The sequence below is a fragment of the Nerophis ophidion genome, linkage group LG10 (assembly GCF_033978795.1).
Source record: "Nerophis ophidion isolate RoL-2023_Sa linkage group LG10, RoL_Noph_v1.0, whole genome shotgun sequence".
Taxonomy (NCBI): Eukaryota; Metazoa; Chordata; class Actinopteri; order Syngnathiformes; family Syngnathidae; genus Nerophis; species Nerophis ophidion.
In genome coordinates, this window is record NC_084620.1 from 58857078 (window position 1) to 58876808 (window position 19731).

The 19731-nt window shown below is 37.5% G+C and overlaps 1 protein-coding gene across 4 annotated transcripts in view; it reads right to left on the reverse strand.

Annotated features, from left to right (window-relative positions):
* fbxo18 (F-box DNA helicase 1) overlaps nucleotides 1–19731 on the reverse strand; it is a 71358-nt gene that overhangs the window by 1191 nt on the left and 50436 nt on the right. The window lies entirely within an intron of this gene.

Consider the following 19731-nt stretch of genomic DNA (forward strand, 5'->3'; position numbering starts at 1 on the left):
CAAACAAACAATCGGAAAATCCCCGTTACTGAGGAGGCTAACCATGATGCGTGCAGTTTATCAAAGCAACAATCAAACAATCGGAACATTCCCGTCGTATCAATTCCTAGACATGGTCGTAATTATACTGAATGCACTGGGCATAATAAACACAACATTATTAATATTGCTACTACGGATAATTTGATCAAAAATTCCCTAAAACAGCCCACTACCTATAATATAGGTTTTTTAAACATAAGATCATTGTCTCCCAAAACGTTGTTAGTTAATGATATCATCAGAGACAACAATCTTAACGTCATCGGTCTCAGTGAAACCTGGCTTAAACCAAACGACTTTTTTGCGCTAAATGAGGCATGTCCTCCTAACTTTACACATGCGCATATTGCCCGTCCGCTTAAAAGGGGTGGGGGGGTCGCACTAATACACAACGAAAACTTTAACCTTAGTCCTAACATAAATAATAAATATAAATCGTTTGAGGTGCTTACTATGAGGTCTGTCACACCGCTGCCTCTACACCTGGCTGTTATCTACCGCCCCCCAGGGCCCTGTTCGGACTTTATCAATGAATTCTCAGAGTTCGTTGCTGATCTAGTGACACACGCCGATAATATAATCATAATGGGGGACTTTAATATCCATATGAATACCCCATCGGACCCACCGTGCGCAGCGCTCCAGACTATAATTGATAGCCGTGGTCTCACACAAATAATAAATGAACCCACGCATCGCAACGGTAATACGATAGACCTAGTGCTTGTCAGGGGTATCACCGCTTCCAAAGTTACGATACTCCCGTATACTAAAGTATTGTCCGATCATTACCTTATAAAATTCGAGGTTCAGACGCATGTTCGTCAAACTAATAATAATAATAACTGCTATAGCAGCCGCAACATTAATACGGCCACAACGACAACTCTTGCTGACCTACTGCCGTCGGTAATGGCACCATTCCCAAAGTATGTGGGCTCTATTGATAACCTCACTAACAACTTTAACGACGCCCTGCGCGAAACCATTGATAACATAGCACCGCTAAAGTTAAAAAAGGCTCCAAAAAAGCGCACCCCGTGGTTTACAGAAGAAACTAGAGCTCAGAAATTATTATGCAGAAAGCTGGAACGCAAATGGCGCACAACTAAACTTGAGGTGCACCATCAAGCATTTAGTGATGGTTTAATAACTTATAAACGCATGCTTACCTTAGCTAAAGCTAATTATTACTCAAATCTCATCCACCGTAATAAAAACGATCCTAAATTTTTGTTTAGTACGGTAGCATCGCTAACCCAACAAGGGACTCCTTCCAGTAGCTCCACCCACTCAGCTGATGACTTTATGCAATTCTTTAGTAAGAAAATTGAAGTCATTAGAAAGGAGATTAAAGACAATGCGTCCCAGCTACAACGGGGTTCTATTAACACTGACACGATTGTATATACGGCGGATACTGCCCTCCAAAATAGTTTCTCTCGTTTTGAGGAAATAACATTAGAGGATTTGTTAAAACGTGTAAATGGAATAAAACAAACAACATGTTTACTTGACCCTCTTCCTGGGAAACTGATCAAGGAGCTCTTTGTATTATTAGGTCCATCAGTGCTAAATATTATAAACTTATCACTTTCCTCGGGCACTGTTCCCCTAGCATTCAAAAAAGCGGTTATTCATCCTCTTCTTAAAAGACCTAACCTCGATCCTGACCTCATGGTAAACTACCGACCGGTGTCTCACCTTCCCTTTATTTCAAAAATCCTCGAAAAAATTGTTGCGGAGCAGTTAAATGAACACTTAGCGTCTAACAATCTATGTGAAACCTTTCAATCCGGTTTCAGGGCAAATCACTCGACGGAGACAGCCCTCGCAAAAATGACTAATGATCTATTGCTAACGATGGATTCTGATGCGTCATCTATGTTGCTGCTCCTCGATCTTAGCGCAGCTTTCCATACCGTCGATCATAATATTTTATTAGAACGTATCAAAACACGAATTGGTATGTCAGACTTAGCCCTGTCTTGGTTTAACTCTTATCTTACTGATAGGATGCAGTGTGTCTCCCATAACAATGTGACCTCGGACTACGTTAAGGTAACGTGTGGAGTTCCCCAGGGTTCGGTCCTTGGCCCTGCACTCTTCAGCATCTACATGCTGCCGCTAGGTGACATCATACGCAAATACGGTGTTAGCTTTCACTGTTATGCTGATGACACCCAACTCTACATGCCCCTAAAGCTGACCAACACGCCGGATTGTAGTCAGCTGGAGGCGTGTCTTAATGAAATTAAACAATGGATGTCCGCTAACTTTTTGCAACTCAACGCCAAAAAAACGGAAATGCTGATTATCGGTCCTGCTAGACACCGAACTCTATTTAATAATACAACTCTAACATTTGACAACCAAACAATTAAACAAGGCGACACGGTAAAGAATCTGGGTATTATCTTCGACCCAACTCTCTCCTTTGAGGCACACATTAAAAGCGTTACTAAAACGGCCTTCTTTCATCTCCGTAATATCGCTAAAATTCGCTCCATTCTGTCCACTAAAGACGCTGAGATCATTATCCATGCGTTTGTTACGTCTCGCCTCGACTACTGTAACGTATTATTTTCGGGTCTCCCCATGTCTAGCATTAAAAGATTACAGTTGGTACAAAATGCGGCTGCTAGACTTTTGACAAGAACAAGAAAGTTTGATCACATTACGCCTGTACTGGCTCACCTGCACTGGCTTCCTGTGCACTTAAGATGTGACTTTAAGGTTTTACTACTTACGTATAAAATACTACACGTCCATATGTCCCGGCAAGAAATCTGCGTTCAAAGGACTCCGGCTTGTTAGTGATTCCCAAAGCCCAAAAAAAGTCTGCGGGCTATAGAGCGTTTTCCGTTCGGGCTCCAGTACTCTGGAATGCCCTCCCGGTAACAGTTCGAGATGCCACCTCAGTAGAAGCATTTAATTCTCACCTTAAAACTCATTTGTATACTGTAGCCTTTAAATAGACTCCCTTTTTAGACCAGTTGATCTGCTGTTTCTTTTCTTTTTCTTCTATGTCCCACTCTCCCCTGTGGAGGGGGTCCAGTCCGATCCGGTGGCCATGTACTGCTTGCCTGTGTATCGGCTGGGGACATCTCTGCGCTGCTGATCCGCCTCCGCTTGGGATGGTTTCCTGCTGGCTCCGCTGTGAACGGGACTCTCGCTGCTGTGTTGGATCCGCTTTGGACTGGACTCTCGCGACTGTGTTGGATCCATTGTGGATTGAACTTTCACAGTATCATGTTAGACCCGCTCGACATCCATTGCTTTCCTCCTCTCTAAGGTTCTCATAGTCATTATTGTCACAGACGTCCCACTGGATCATTATTGTCACCGATGTCCCACTGGGTGTGAGTTTTCCTTGCCCTTATTTTGGGCCTACCGAGGATGTCGTGGTGGTTTGTGCAGCCCTTTGAGACACTAGTGATTTAGGGCTATATAAGTAAACATTGATTGATTGATTGATTGAATTTTTAAATGAACTTGGTGTGCTGAGCAGGAAGCGGACGCCAGTGGAATGTGACATGACTTTGAATGAATAAATAACTGTAATCATAACTTTGTATCCATGCACTTCTTGGGCTGCTTCCTCCTCATCTATCTTCTATTAGTCAATACACTTTAGTTATTATTTACTTATCTATGTTCTATTATGTGTACAGACTCCAGTCATTACGAGTTTATTTATTATTTATTTATGTATGTTCTGTTTTGTGTACAGACTCCAGTCGTCACAAGTTTATTTATCACTTATTTATGTATGTTTTGTTATGGCCCTGTGATGAGGTGGCGACTTGTCCAGGGTGTACACCACCTTCCACCCATGTTCAGCTGAGATAAGCTCCAGCAACACCCGCCACCCCCCGAATGGGAAAAGCGGTAGAAAATGGATGGATGGATATTCTATGTGTAGAGACTCCACTCCCTACAGTATATTTATTAGTAGTCTACTACAATGTCAATACATCCATCATATAGTCTACTACCATGTAAATACATCCATCATATAGTCTACTACCATGTCAATACATCCATCATATAGTCTACTACCATGTCAATACATCCATCATATAGTCTACTACCATGTCAATACATCCATCATATAGTCTACTACCGTGTCATACATCCATCATATAGTCTACAACCATGTCAATACATCCATCATATAGTCTCCTACCATGTCAATACATCCATCATATAGTCTACTACCATGTCAATACATACATCATATAGTCTACTACCATGTCATACAACCATCATACAGTCTACAACCATGTCATACATCCATCATATAGTCTACTACTATGTCAATACATCCATCAAATAGTCTACTACCATGTCAATACATCCATCATATAGTCTACTACCATGTCATACACCCATCATATAGTCTACAACCATGTCAATACATCCATCATAGAGTCTACTACCATGTCAATACATCCATCATACAGTCTACTACCGTGTCATACATCCATCATATAGTCTACTACCATGTCATATATCCATCATATAGTCTACTACCATGTCATACATCCATCATATAGTTTACTACCGTGTCAATACATACATCATATAGTCTACTACCGTGTCATACATCCATCATATAGTCTACAACCATGTCAATACATCCATTATATAGTCTACTACCATGTCAATACATCCATCATATAGTCTACTACCATGTCAATACATCCATCATATAGTCTACTACCATGTCATACATCCATCATATAGTCTACTACCATGTCAATACATCCATCATATAGTCTACTACCATGTCAATACATCCATCATATAGTCTACTACCATGTAAATACATCCATCATATAGTCTACTACCATGTCAATACATCCATCATATAGTCTACTACCATGTCAATACATCCATCATATAGTCTACTACCATGTCAATACATCCATCATATAGTCTACAACCATGTCAATACATCCATCATATAGTCTACTACCATGTCAATACATACATCATATAGTCTACTACCATGTCATACAACCATCATACAGTCTACAACCATGTCATACATCCATCATATAGTCTACTACCATGTCAATACATCCATCATATAGTCTACTGCCGTATCAATACATCCATCATATAGTCTACTACCATGTCATACATCCATCATATAGTCTACTACCATGGCATACATCCATCATATAGTCTACTACCATGTCATACATCCATCATATAGTCTACTACCATGCCATACATCCATCATATAGTCTACTACCATGTCATACATCCATCATATAGTTTACTACCGTGTCAATACATACATCATATAGTCTACTACCGTGTCATACATCCATGTCAATACATCCATCATATAGTCTACTACCATGTCAATACATCCATCATATAGTCTACTACCATGTCATACATCCATCATATAGTCTACTACCATGTCAATACATCCATCATATAGTCTACTACCATGTCATACATCCATCATATAGTCTACTACCATGTCAATATATACATCATATAGTCTACTACCATGTCATACATCCATCATATAGTCTACAACCATGTCAACACATCCATCATATAGTCTACTACCATGTCAATACATCCATCATATAGTCTACTACCATGTCAATACATCTATCATATAGTCTACTGCCATGTCAACACATCCATCATATAATCTACTACCATGTCAATACATCCATCATATAGTCTACTACCATGTCAATACATCCATCATATAGTCTACTACCATGTCAACACATCCATCATATAATCTACTACCATGTCAATACATCCATCATATAGTCTACTACCGTGTCAATACATACATCATATAGTCTACTACCGTGTCATATATCCATCATATAGTCTACAACCATGTCAATACATCCATCATATAGTCTACTACCATGTCAATACATCCATCATATAGTCTACTACCATGTCATACATCCATCATATAGTCTACTACCATGTCAATACATCCATCATATAGTCTACTACCATGTCAATACATCCATCATATAGTCTACTACCATGTCAATACATACATCATATAGTCTACTACCATGTCAATACATACATCATATAGTCTACTACCATGGCATACATCCATCATATAGTCTACTACCATGTCAATACATACATTATATAGTCTACTACCATGTCATACATCCATCATATAGTCTACAACCATGTCAACACATCCATCATATAGTCTACTACCATGTCAATACATCCATCATATAGTCTACTACCATGTCAACACATCCATCATATAGTCTACTACCATGTCAATACATCCATCATATAGTCTACTACCATGTCAATACATCCATCATATAGTCTACTACCATGTCAACACATCCATCATATAGTCTACTACCATGTCAATACATCTATCATATAGTCTACTACCATGTCAACACATCCATCATATAGTCTACTACCATGTCAATACATCTATCATATAGTCTACTACCATGTCAACACATCCATCATATAATCTACTACCATGTCAATACATCCATCATATAGTCTACTACCATGTCAATACATCTATCATATAGTCTACTACCATGTCAACACATCCATCATATAGTCTACTACCATGTCAATACATCTATCATATAGTCTACTACCATGTCAACACATCCATCATATAGTCTACTACCATGTCAACACATCCATCATATAGTCTACTACCATATCAATACATCCATCATATAGTCTACTACCATGTCAATACATATATCATATAGTCTACTACCATGGCAATACATCCATCATATAGTCTACTACCATGTCATACAAACATCATATAGTCTACTACCATGTCAATACATCCATCATATAGTCTACTACCATGTCATACATACATCATATAATCTACTACCATGTCAATACATCCATCAAATAGTCTACAACCATGTCAATACATACATCATATAGTCTACTACCATGTCATACATCCATCATATAGTCTACTACCATGGCAATACATCCATCATATAGTCTACTACCATGTCATACATCCATCATATAGTCTACTACCATGTCAATACATCCATCATATAGTCTACAACCATGTCAATACATCCATCATATAGTCTACTACCATGTCATACATCCATCATATAGTCTACTACCATGTCAACACATCCATCATATAATCTACTACCATGTCAACACATCCATCATATAGTCTACTACCATGTCAATACATCTATCATATGGTCTACTACCATGTCAATACATCCATCACATAGTCTACTACCATGTCAATACATCCATCTTATAGTCTACTACCATGTCAATACATCCATCATATAGTCTACTACCATGTCATACATCCATCATATAGTCTACTACCATGTCAATACATCCATCATGTAGTCTACTACCATGTCAATACATCCATCATATAGTCTACTACCATAGCAATACATCCATCATATAGTCTACTACCATGTCATACGTACATCATATAGTCTACTACCATGTCATACATCCATCATATATTCTACTACCATGTCAATACATCTATCATATAGTCTACAACCATGTCAATACATCCATCATATAGTCTACTCCCATGTCATACATCCATCATATAGTCTACTACCATGTCAATACATCCATCATATAGTCTACAACCATGTCAATACATCCATCATATAGTCTACTACCATGTCAATACATCCATCATATAGTCTACTACCATGTCATAAATCCATCATATAGTCTACTACCATGTCATACATCCATCATATAGTCTACTACCATGTCAATACATCCATCATATAGTCTACAACCATGTCAATACATCCATCATATAGTCTACTGCCATGTCAATACATCCATCATATAGTCTACTACCATGTCATACATCCATCATATAGTCTACTACCATGTCAATACATCCATCATATAGTCTACAACCATGTCAATACATCCATCATATAGTCTACTACCATGTCATACATCCATCATATAGTCTACTACCATGCCAATACATCCATCATGTAGTCTACTACCATGTCAATACATCCATCATATAGTCTACTACCATGGCAATACATCCATCATATAGTCTACTACCATGTCATACGTACATCATATAGTCTACTACCATGTCATACATCCATCATATATTCTACTACCATGTCAATACATCTATCATATAGTCTACAACCATGTCAATACATCCATCATATAGTCTACTCCCATGTCATACATCCATCATATAGTCTACTACCATGTCAATACATCCATCATATAGTCTACAACCATGTCAATACATCCATCATATAGTCTACTACCATGTCAATACATCCATCATATAGTCTACTACCATGTCATAAATCCATCATATAGTCTACTACCATGTCATACATCCATCATATAGTCTACTACCATGTCAATACATCCATCATATAGTCTACAACCATGTCAATACATCCATCATATAGTCTACTGCCATGTCAATACATCCATCATATGGTCTACTACCATGTCATACATCCATCATATAGTCTACTACCATGTCAATACATCCATCATATAGTCTACAACCATGTCAATACATCCATCATATAGTCTACAACCATGTCAATACATCCATCATATAGTCTACTACCATGTCATACATACATCATATAGTCTACTACCATGTCAATACATCCATCATATAGTCTACTACCATGTCAATACATCCATCATATAGTCTACTACCATGTCATACACCCATCATATAGTCTACAACCATGTCAATCCATCCATCATATAGTCTACTACCATGTCAATACATCCATCATATAGTCTACTACCGTGTCATACATCCATCATATAGTCTACTACCATGTCATACATCCATCATATAGTCTACTACCATGTCAATACATCCATCATATAATCTACTACCATGTCATACATCCATCATATAGTCTACTACCATGTCATACATCCATCATATAGTCTACAACCATGTCAATACATCCATCATATAGTCTACTACCATGTCATAAATCCATCATATAGTCTACTACCGTGTCATACATTCATCATATAGTCTACTACCATGTCAATACATCCATCATATAGTCTACTACCATGTCAATACATCCATCATATAGTCTACAACCATGTCAATACATCCATCATATAGTCTACTACCATGTCAATACATCCATCATATAGTCTACTACCATGTCATACATTCATCATATAGTCTACTACCATGTCAATACATACATCATATAGTCTACTACCATGTCATACATCCATCATATAGTCTACTACCATGTCAATCCATCCATCGTATAGTCTACTACTGTGTCATACATCCATCATATAGTCTACTACCATGTCATACATACATCATATAGTCTACTACCATGTCAATACATCCATCATATAATCTACTACCATGTCATACATCCATCATATAGTCTACTACCATGTCATACATCCATCATATAGTCTACAACCATGTCAATACATCCATCATATAGTCTACTACCATGTCATAAATCCATCATATAGTCTACTACCGTGTCATACATTCATCATATAGTCTACTACCATGTCAATACATCCATCATATAGTCTACTACCTTTTCAATACATCCATCATATAGTCTACAACCATGTCAATACATCCATCATATAGTCTACTACCATGTCAATACATCTATCATATAGTCTACTACCATGTCAACACATCCATCATATAGTCTACTACCATGTCAACACATCCATCATATAGTCTACTACCATGTCAATACATCCATCATATAGTCTACTACCATGTCAATACATATATCATATAGTCTACTACCATGGCAATACATCCATCATATAGTCTACTACCATGTCATACAAACATCATATAGTCTACTACCATGTCAATACATCCATCATATAGTCTACTACCATGTCATACATACATCATATAGTCTACTACCATGTCAATACATCCATCAAATAGTCTACAACCATGTCAATACATCCATCATATAGTCTACTACCATGTCATACATCCATCATATAGTCTACTACCATGGCAATACATCCATCATATAGTCTACTACCATGTCATACATCCATCATATAGTCTACTACCATGTCAATACATCCATCATATAGTCTACAACCATGTCAATACATCCATCATATAGTCTACTACCATGTCATACATCCATCATATAGTCTACTACCATGTCAACACATCCATCATATAATCTACTACCATGTCAACACATCCATCATATAGTCTACTACCATGTCAATACATCTATCATATAGTCTACTACCATGTCAATACATCCATCACATAGTCTACTACCATGTCAATACATCCATCTTATAGTCTACTACCATGTCAATACATCCATCATATAGTCTACTACCATGTCATACATCCATCATATAGTCTACTACCATGTCAATACATCCATCATGTAGTCTACTACCATGTCAATACATCCATAATATAGTCTACTACCATGGCAATACATCCATCATATAGTCTACTACCATGTCATACGTACATCATATAGTCTACTACCATGTCATACATCCATCATATATTCTACTACCATGTCAATACATCTATCATATAGTCTACAACCATGTCAATACATCCATCATATAGTCTACTCCCATGTCATACATCCATCATATAGTCTACTACCATGTCAATACATCCATCATATAGTCTACAACCATGTCAATACATCCATCAAATAGTCTACTACCATGTCAATACATCCATCATATAGTCTACTACCATGTCATACATCCATCATATAGTCTACTACCATGTCATACATCCATCATATAGTCTACTACCATGTCAATACATCCATCATATAGTCTACAACCATGTCAATACATCCATCATATAGTCTACTGCCATGTCAATACATCCATCATATAGTCTACTACCATGTCATACATCCATCATATAGTCTACTACCATGTCAATACATCCATCATATAGTCTACAACCATGTCAATACATCCATCATATAGTCTACTACCATGTCATACATCCATCATATAGTCTACTACCATGTCAATACATCCATCATATAGTCTACAACCATGTCAATACATCCATCATATAGTCTACAACCATGTCAATACATCCATCATATAGTCTACTACCATGTCATACATCCATCATGTAGTCTACTACCATGTCAATACATCCATAATATAGTCTACTACCATGGCAATACATCCATCATATAGTCTACTACCATGTCATACGTACATCATATAGTCTACTACCATGTCATACATCCATCATATATTCTACTACCATGTCAATACATCTATCATATAGTCTACAACCATGTCAATACATCCATCATATAGTCTACTCCCATGTCATACATCCATCATATAGTCTACTACCATGTCAATACATCTATCATATAGTCTACAACCATGTCAATACATCCATCATATAGTCTACTCCCATGTCATACATCCATCATATAGTCTACTACCATGTCAATACATCCATCATATAGTCTACAACCATGTCAATACATCCATCATATTGTCTACTACCATGTCAATACATCCATCATATAGTCTACTACCATGTCATAAATCCATCATATAGTCTACTACCATGTCATACATCCATCATATAGTCTACTACCATGTCAATACATCCATCATATAGTTTACAACCATGTCAATACATCCATCATATAGTCTACTGCCATGTCAATACATCCATCATATAGTCTACTAACATGTCATAAATCCATCATATAGTCTACTACCATGTCAATACATCCATCATATAGTCTACAACCATGTCAATACATCCATCATATAGTCTACAACCATGTCAATACATCCATCATATAGTCTACTACCATGTCATACATACATCATATAGTCTACTACCATGTCAATACATCCATCATATAGTCTACTACCATGTCAATACATCCATCATATAGTCTACTACCATGTCATACACACATCATATAGTCTACAACCATGTCAATCCATCCATCATATAGTCTACTACCATGTCAATACATCCATCATATAGTCTACTACCGTGTCATACATCCATCATATAGTCTACTACCATGTCATACATCCATCATATAGTCTACTACCATGTCAATACATCCATCATATAATCTACTACCATGTCATACATCCATCATATAGTCTACTACCATGTCATACATCCATCATATAGTCTACAACCATGTCAATACATCCATCATATAGTCTACTACCATGTCATAAATCCATCATATAGTCTACTACAGTGTCATACATTCATCATATAGTCTACTACCATGTCAATACATCCATCATATAGTCTACTACCATGTCAATACATCCATCATATAGTCTACAACCATGTCAATACATCCATCATATAGTCTACTACCATGTCAATACATCCATCATATAGTCTACTACCATGTCATACATTCATCATATAGTCTACTACCATGTCAATACATACATCATATAGTCTACTACCATGTCATACATCCATCATATAGTCTACTACCATGTCAATCCATCCATCATATAGTCTACTACTGTGTCATACATCCATCATATAGTCTACTACCATGTCATACATACATCATATAGTCTACTACCCTGTCAATACATCCATCATATAATCTACTACCATGTCATACATCCATCATATAGTCTACTACCATGTCATACATCCATCATATAGTCTACAACCATGTCAATACATCCATCATATAGTCTACTACCATGTCATAAATCCATCATATAGTCTACTACCGTGTCATACATTCATCATATAGTCTACTACCATGTCAATACATCCATCATATAGTCTACTACCTTTTCAATACATCCATCATATAGTCTACAACCATGTCAATACATCCATCATATAGTCTACTACCATGTCAATACATCCATCATATAGTCTACTACCATGTCATACATTCATCATATAGTCTACTACCATGTCAATACATACATCATATAGTCTACTACCATGTCATACATCCATCATATAGTCTACAACCATGTCAATACATCCATCATATAGTCTATCCATCCCTCCCTTTTCTACCGCTTATTCCCTTTCGGGGTCGCGGGGGGCGCTGGCGCCTATCTCAGCTACAATCGGGCGGAAGGCAGGGTACACCCTGGACAAGTCGCCACCTCATCGCAGGGCCAACACAGATAGACAGACAACATTCACACTCACATTCACACTCTAGGGCTAATTTAGTGTTGCCAATCAACCTATCCCCAGGTGCATGTCTTTGGAAGTGGGAGGAAGCCGGAGTACCCGGAGGGAACCCACGCATTCACGGGGAGAACATGCAAACTCCACACAGGAAGATCCCAAGCCTGGATTTGAACCCAGGACTGTAGGAACTTTGTATTGTGAGGCAGACGCACTAACCCCTCTGCCACCGTGAAGCCCTCATATAGTCTACTACCGTGTCAATACATCCATCATATAGTCTACTACCGTGTCATACATCCATCATATAGTCTACTACCATGTCATACATCCATCATATAGTCTACTACCATGTCAATACATCCATCATATAGTCTACTACCATGTCAATACATCCATCATATAGTCTACTGCCATGTCAATACATCCATCATATAGTCTACTACCATGTCATACATCCATCATATAGTCTACTACCATGTCAATACATCCATCATATAGTCTACAACCATGTCAATACATCCATCATATAGTCTACAACCATGTCAATACATCCATCATATAGTCTACTACCATGTCATACATACATCATATAGTCTACTACCATGTCAATACATCCATCATATAGTCTACTACCATGTCAATACATCCATCATATAGTCTACTACCATGTCATACACCCATCATATAGTCTACAACCATGTCAATCCATCCATCATATAGTCTACTACCATGTCAATACATCCATCATATAGTCTACTACCGTGTCATACATCCATCATATAGTCAACTACCATGTCATACATCCATCATATAGTCTACTACCATGTCAATACATCCATCATATAATCTACTACCATGTCATACATCCATCATATAGTCTACTACCATGTCATACATCCATCATATAGTCTACAACCATGTCAATACATCCATCATATAGTCTACTACCATGTCATAAATCCATCATATACTCTACTACCGTGTCATACATTCATCATATAGTCTACTACCATGTCAATACATCCATCATATAGTCTACAACCATGTCAATACATCCATCATATAGTCTACTACCATGTCAATACATCCATCATATAGTCTACTACCATGTCATACATACATCATATAGTCTACTACCATGTCATACATCCATCATATAGTCTACTACCATGTCAATCCATCCATCATATAGTCTACTACTGTGTCATACATCCATCATATAGTCTACTACCATGTCATACATACATCATATAGTCTACTACCATGTCAATACATCCATCATATAATCTACTACCATGTCATACATCCATCAAATAGTCTACTACCATGTCATAAATCCATCATATAGTCTACAACCATGTCAATACATCCATCATATAGTCTACTACCATGTCATAAATCCATCATATAGTCTACTACCGTGTCATACATTCATCATATAGTCTACTACCATGTCAATACATCCATCATATAGTCTACTACCTTTTCAATACATCCATCATATAGTCTACAACCATGTCAATACATCCATCATATAGTCTACTACCATGTCAATACATCCATCATATAGTCTACTACCATGTCATAAATCCATCATATAGTCTACTACCGTGTCAATACATCCATCATATAGTCTACAACCATGTCAATACATCCATCATATAGTCTACAACCATGTCAATACATCCATCATATAGTCTACTACCATGTCATACATACATCATATAGTCTACTACCATGTCAATACATCCATCATATAGTCTACTACCATGTCAATACATCCATCATATAGTCTACTACCATGTCATACACCCATCATATAGTCTACAACCATGTCAATCCATCCATCATATAGTCTACTACCATGTCAATACATCCATCATATAGTCTACTACCGTGTCATACATCCATCATATAGTCAACTACCATGTCATACATCCATCATATAGTCTACTACCATGTCAATACATCCATCATATAATCTACTACCATGTCATACATCCATCATATAGTCTACTACCATGTCATACATCCATCATATAGTCTACAACCATGTCAATACATCCATCATATAGTCTACTACCATGTCATAAATCCATCATATACTCTACTACCGTGTCATACATTCATCATATAGTCTACTACCATGTCAATACATCCATCATATAGTCTACAACCATGTCAATACATCCATCATATAGTCTACTACCATGTCAATACATCCATCATATAGTCTACTACCATGTCATACATACATCATATAGTCTACTACCATGTCATACATCCATCATATAGTCTACTACCATGTCAATCCATCCATCATATAGTCTACTACTGTGTCATACATCCATCATATAGTCTACTACCATGTCATACATACATCATATAGTCTACTACCATGTCAATACATCCATCATATAATCTACTACCATGTCATACATCCATCAAATAGTCTACTACCATGTCATAAATCCATCATATAGTCTACAACCATGTCAATACATCCATCATATAGTCTACTACCATGTCATAAATCCATCATATAGTCTACTACCGTGTCATACATTCATCATATAGTCTACTACCATGTCAATACATCCATCATATAGTCTACTACCTTTTCAATACATCCATCATATAGTCTACAACCATGTCAATACATCCATCATATAGTCTACTACCATGTCAATACATCCATCATATAGTCTACTACCATGTCATAAATCCATCATATAGTCTACTACCGTGTCATACATTCATCATATAGTCTACTACCATGTCAATACATCCATCATATAGTCTACTACCTTTTCAATACATCCATCATATAGTCTACAACCATGTCAATACATCCATCATATAGTCTACTACCATGTCATACATCCATCATATAGTCTACTACCATGTCATACATCCATCATATAGTCTACAACCATGTCAATACATCCATCATATAGTCTATCCATCCATCCCTTTTCTACCGCTTATTCCCTTTCGGGGTTGCGGGGGGCGCTGGCGCCTATCTCAGCTACAATCGGGCGGAAGGCAGGGTACACCCTGGACAAGTCGCCAGCTCATCGCAGGGCCAACACAGATAGACAGACAACATTCACACTCACATTCACACTCTAGGGCTAATTTAGTGTTGCCAATCAACCTATCCCCAGGTGCATGTCTTTGGAAGTGGGAGGAAGCCGGAGTACCCGGAGGGAACCCACGCATTCACGGGGAGAACATGCAAACTCCACACAGGAAGATCCCAAGCCTGGATTTGAACCCAGGACTGTAGGAACTTTGTATTGTGAGGCAGACGCACTAACCCCTCTCCCACCGTGAAGCCCTGATATAGTCTACTACCGTGTCAATACATCCATCATATAGTCTACTACCGTGTCATACATCCATCATATAGTCTACTACCATGTCATACATCCATCATATAGTCTACTACCATGTCAATACATACATCATATAGTCTATTACCGTGTCATACATCCATCATATAGTCTACAACTATGTCCATACATCCATCATATAGTCTACTAACATGTCATACATCCATCATATAGTCTACTACCATGTCATACATCCATCATATAGTCTACAACCATGTCATACATCCATCATATAGTCTACTATCATGTCAATACATCCATCATATAGTCTCCTACCATGTCAATACATCTATCATATAGTCTACTACCATATCAATACATCCATCATATAGTCTACTACCATGTCAATACATCCATCATATAGTCTACTACCATGTCAATACATCCATCATATAGTCTACTACCATGTCAATATATCCATCATATAGTCTACTACCATGTCAATACATCCATCATAACGTCTACAACCATGTCAATACATCCATCATATAGTCTACTACCATGTCAATACATCCATCATATAGTCTACTACCATGTCATACATCCATCATATAGTCTACTACCATGTCAATACATACATCATATAGTCTAATACCATGTCAATACATCCATCATATAGTCTACTACCATGGCAATACATCCATCATATAGTCTTCTACCATGTCATACATACATCATATATTCTACTACCGTGTCATACATCCATCATATAGTCTACAACCATGTCAATACATCCATCATATAGTCTACTACCATGTCAATACATCCATCATATAGCCTACTACCATGTCATACATCCATCATATAGTCTACTACCATGTCATACATCCATCATATAGTCCACTATCATGTCAATACACCCATCATATAGTCTACTACCATGTCAATACATCCATCATATAGTCTACTACCATGTCATACACCCATCATATAGTCTACAACCATGTCAATACATCCATCATATAGTCTACTACCATGTCAATACATCCATCATATAGTCTACAACCATGTCAATACATACATCATATAGTCTACAACCATGTCAATACATCCATCATATAGTCTACTACCATGTCAATACATCCATCATATAGTCTACTACCGTGTCATACATCCATCATATAGTCTACTACCATGTCATACATCCATCATATAGTCTACTACCATGTCAATACATACATCATATAGTCTACTACCATGTCATACATCCATCATATAGTCTACAACCATGTCAATACACCCATCATATAGTCTACTACCGTGTCAATACATCCATCATATAGTCTACTACCGTGTCATACATCCATCATATAGTCTACCACCATGTCATAAATCCATCATATAGTCTACTACCATGTCAATACATACATCATAGAGTCTACTACCGCGTCATACATCCCTCATATAGTCTACAACCATGTCAATACATCCATCATATAGTCTACTACCATGTCATACATCCATCATATAGTCTACTACCATGTCATACATCCATCATATAGTCTACTACCATGTCATACATCCATCATATAGTCTACAACCATGTCATACATCCATCATATAGTCTACTACCATGTCAATACATCCATCATATAGTCTACTACCATGTCAATACATCCATCATATAGTCTACTACCATGTCAATACATCCATCATATAGTCTACTACCATGTCATACATCCATCATATACTACTACCATGTCAATACATACATCATATAGTCTACTACCATGTCATACATCCATCATATAGTCTACAACCATTTCAATACATCCATCATATAGTCTACTACCGTGTCAATACATCCATCATATAGTCTACTACCGTGTCATACATCCATCATATAGTCTACTACCGTGTCATACATCCATCATATAGTCTACAACCATGTCAATACATCCATCATATAGGCTACTACCATGTCATACATCCATCATATAGTCTACTACCATGTCATACATCCATCATATAGTCTACTAGCATGTCATACATCCATCATATAGTCTACAACCATGTCATACATCCATCATATAGTCTACTACCATGTCAATACATCCATCATATAGTCTACTACCATGTCAATACATCTATCATATAGTCTACTACCATATCAATACATCCATCATATAGTCTACTACCATGTCAATACATCCATCATATAGTCTACTGCCATGTCAATACATCCATCATATAGTCTACTACCATGTCAATACATCCATCATATGGTCTACTACCATGTCAATACATCCATCATATAGTCTACTACCATGTCATACATCCATCATATAGTCTACTACCATGTCAATACATACATCATATAGTCTACTACCATGTCATACATCCATCATATAGTCTACAACCATGTCAATACATCCATCATATAGTCTATCCATCCATCCATTCTCTACCGCTTATTCCCTTTCGGGGTCGCGGGGGGCGCTGGCGCCTATCTCTGCTACAATCGGGCGGAAGGCAGGGTACACCCTGGACAAGTCGCCACCTCATCGCAGGGCCAACACAGATAGACAGACAACATTCACACTCACATTCACACTCTAGGGCTAATTTAGTGTTGCCAATCAACCTATCCCCAGGTGCATGTCTTTGGAAGTGGGAGGAAGCCGGAGTACCCGGAGGGAACCCACGCATTCACGGGGAGAACATGCAAACTCCACACAGAAAGATCCCAAGCCTGGATTTGAACCCAGGACTGCAGGAACTTTGTATTGTGAGGCAGACGCACTAACCCCTCTGCCACCGTGAAGCCCTCATATAGTCTACTACCGTGTCAATACATCCATCATATAGTCTACTACCATGTCATACATCCATCATATAGTCTACTACCATGTCAATACATACATCATATAGTCTACTACCATGTCATACATCCATCATATAGTCTACAACCATGTCAATACATCCATCATATAGTCTACTACCGTGTCAATACATCCATCATATAGTCTACTACCGTGTCATACATCCATCATATAGTCCACCACCATGTCATACATCCATCATATAGTCTACTACCATGTCAATACATACATCATA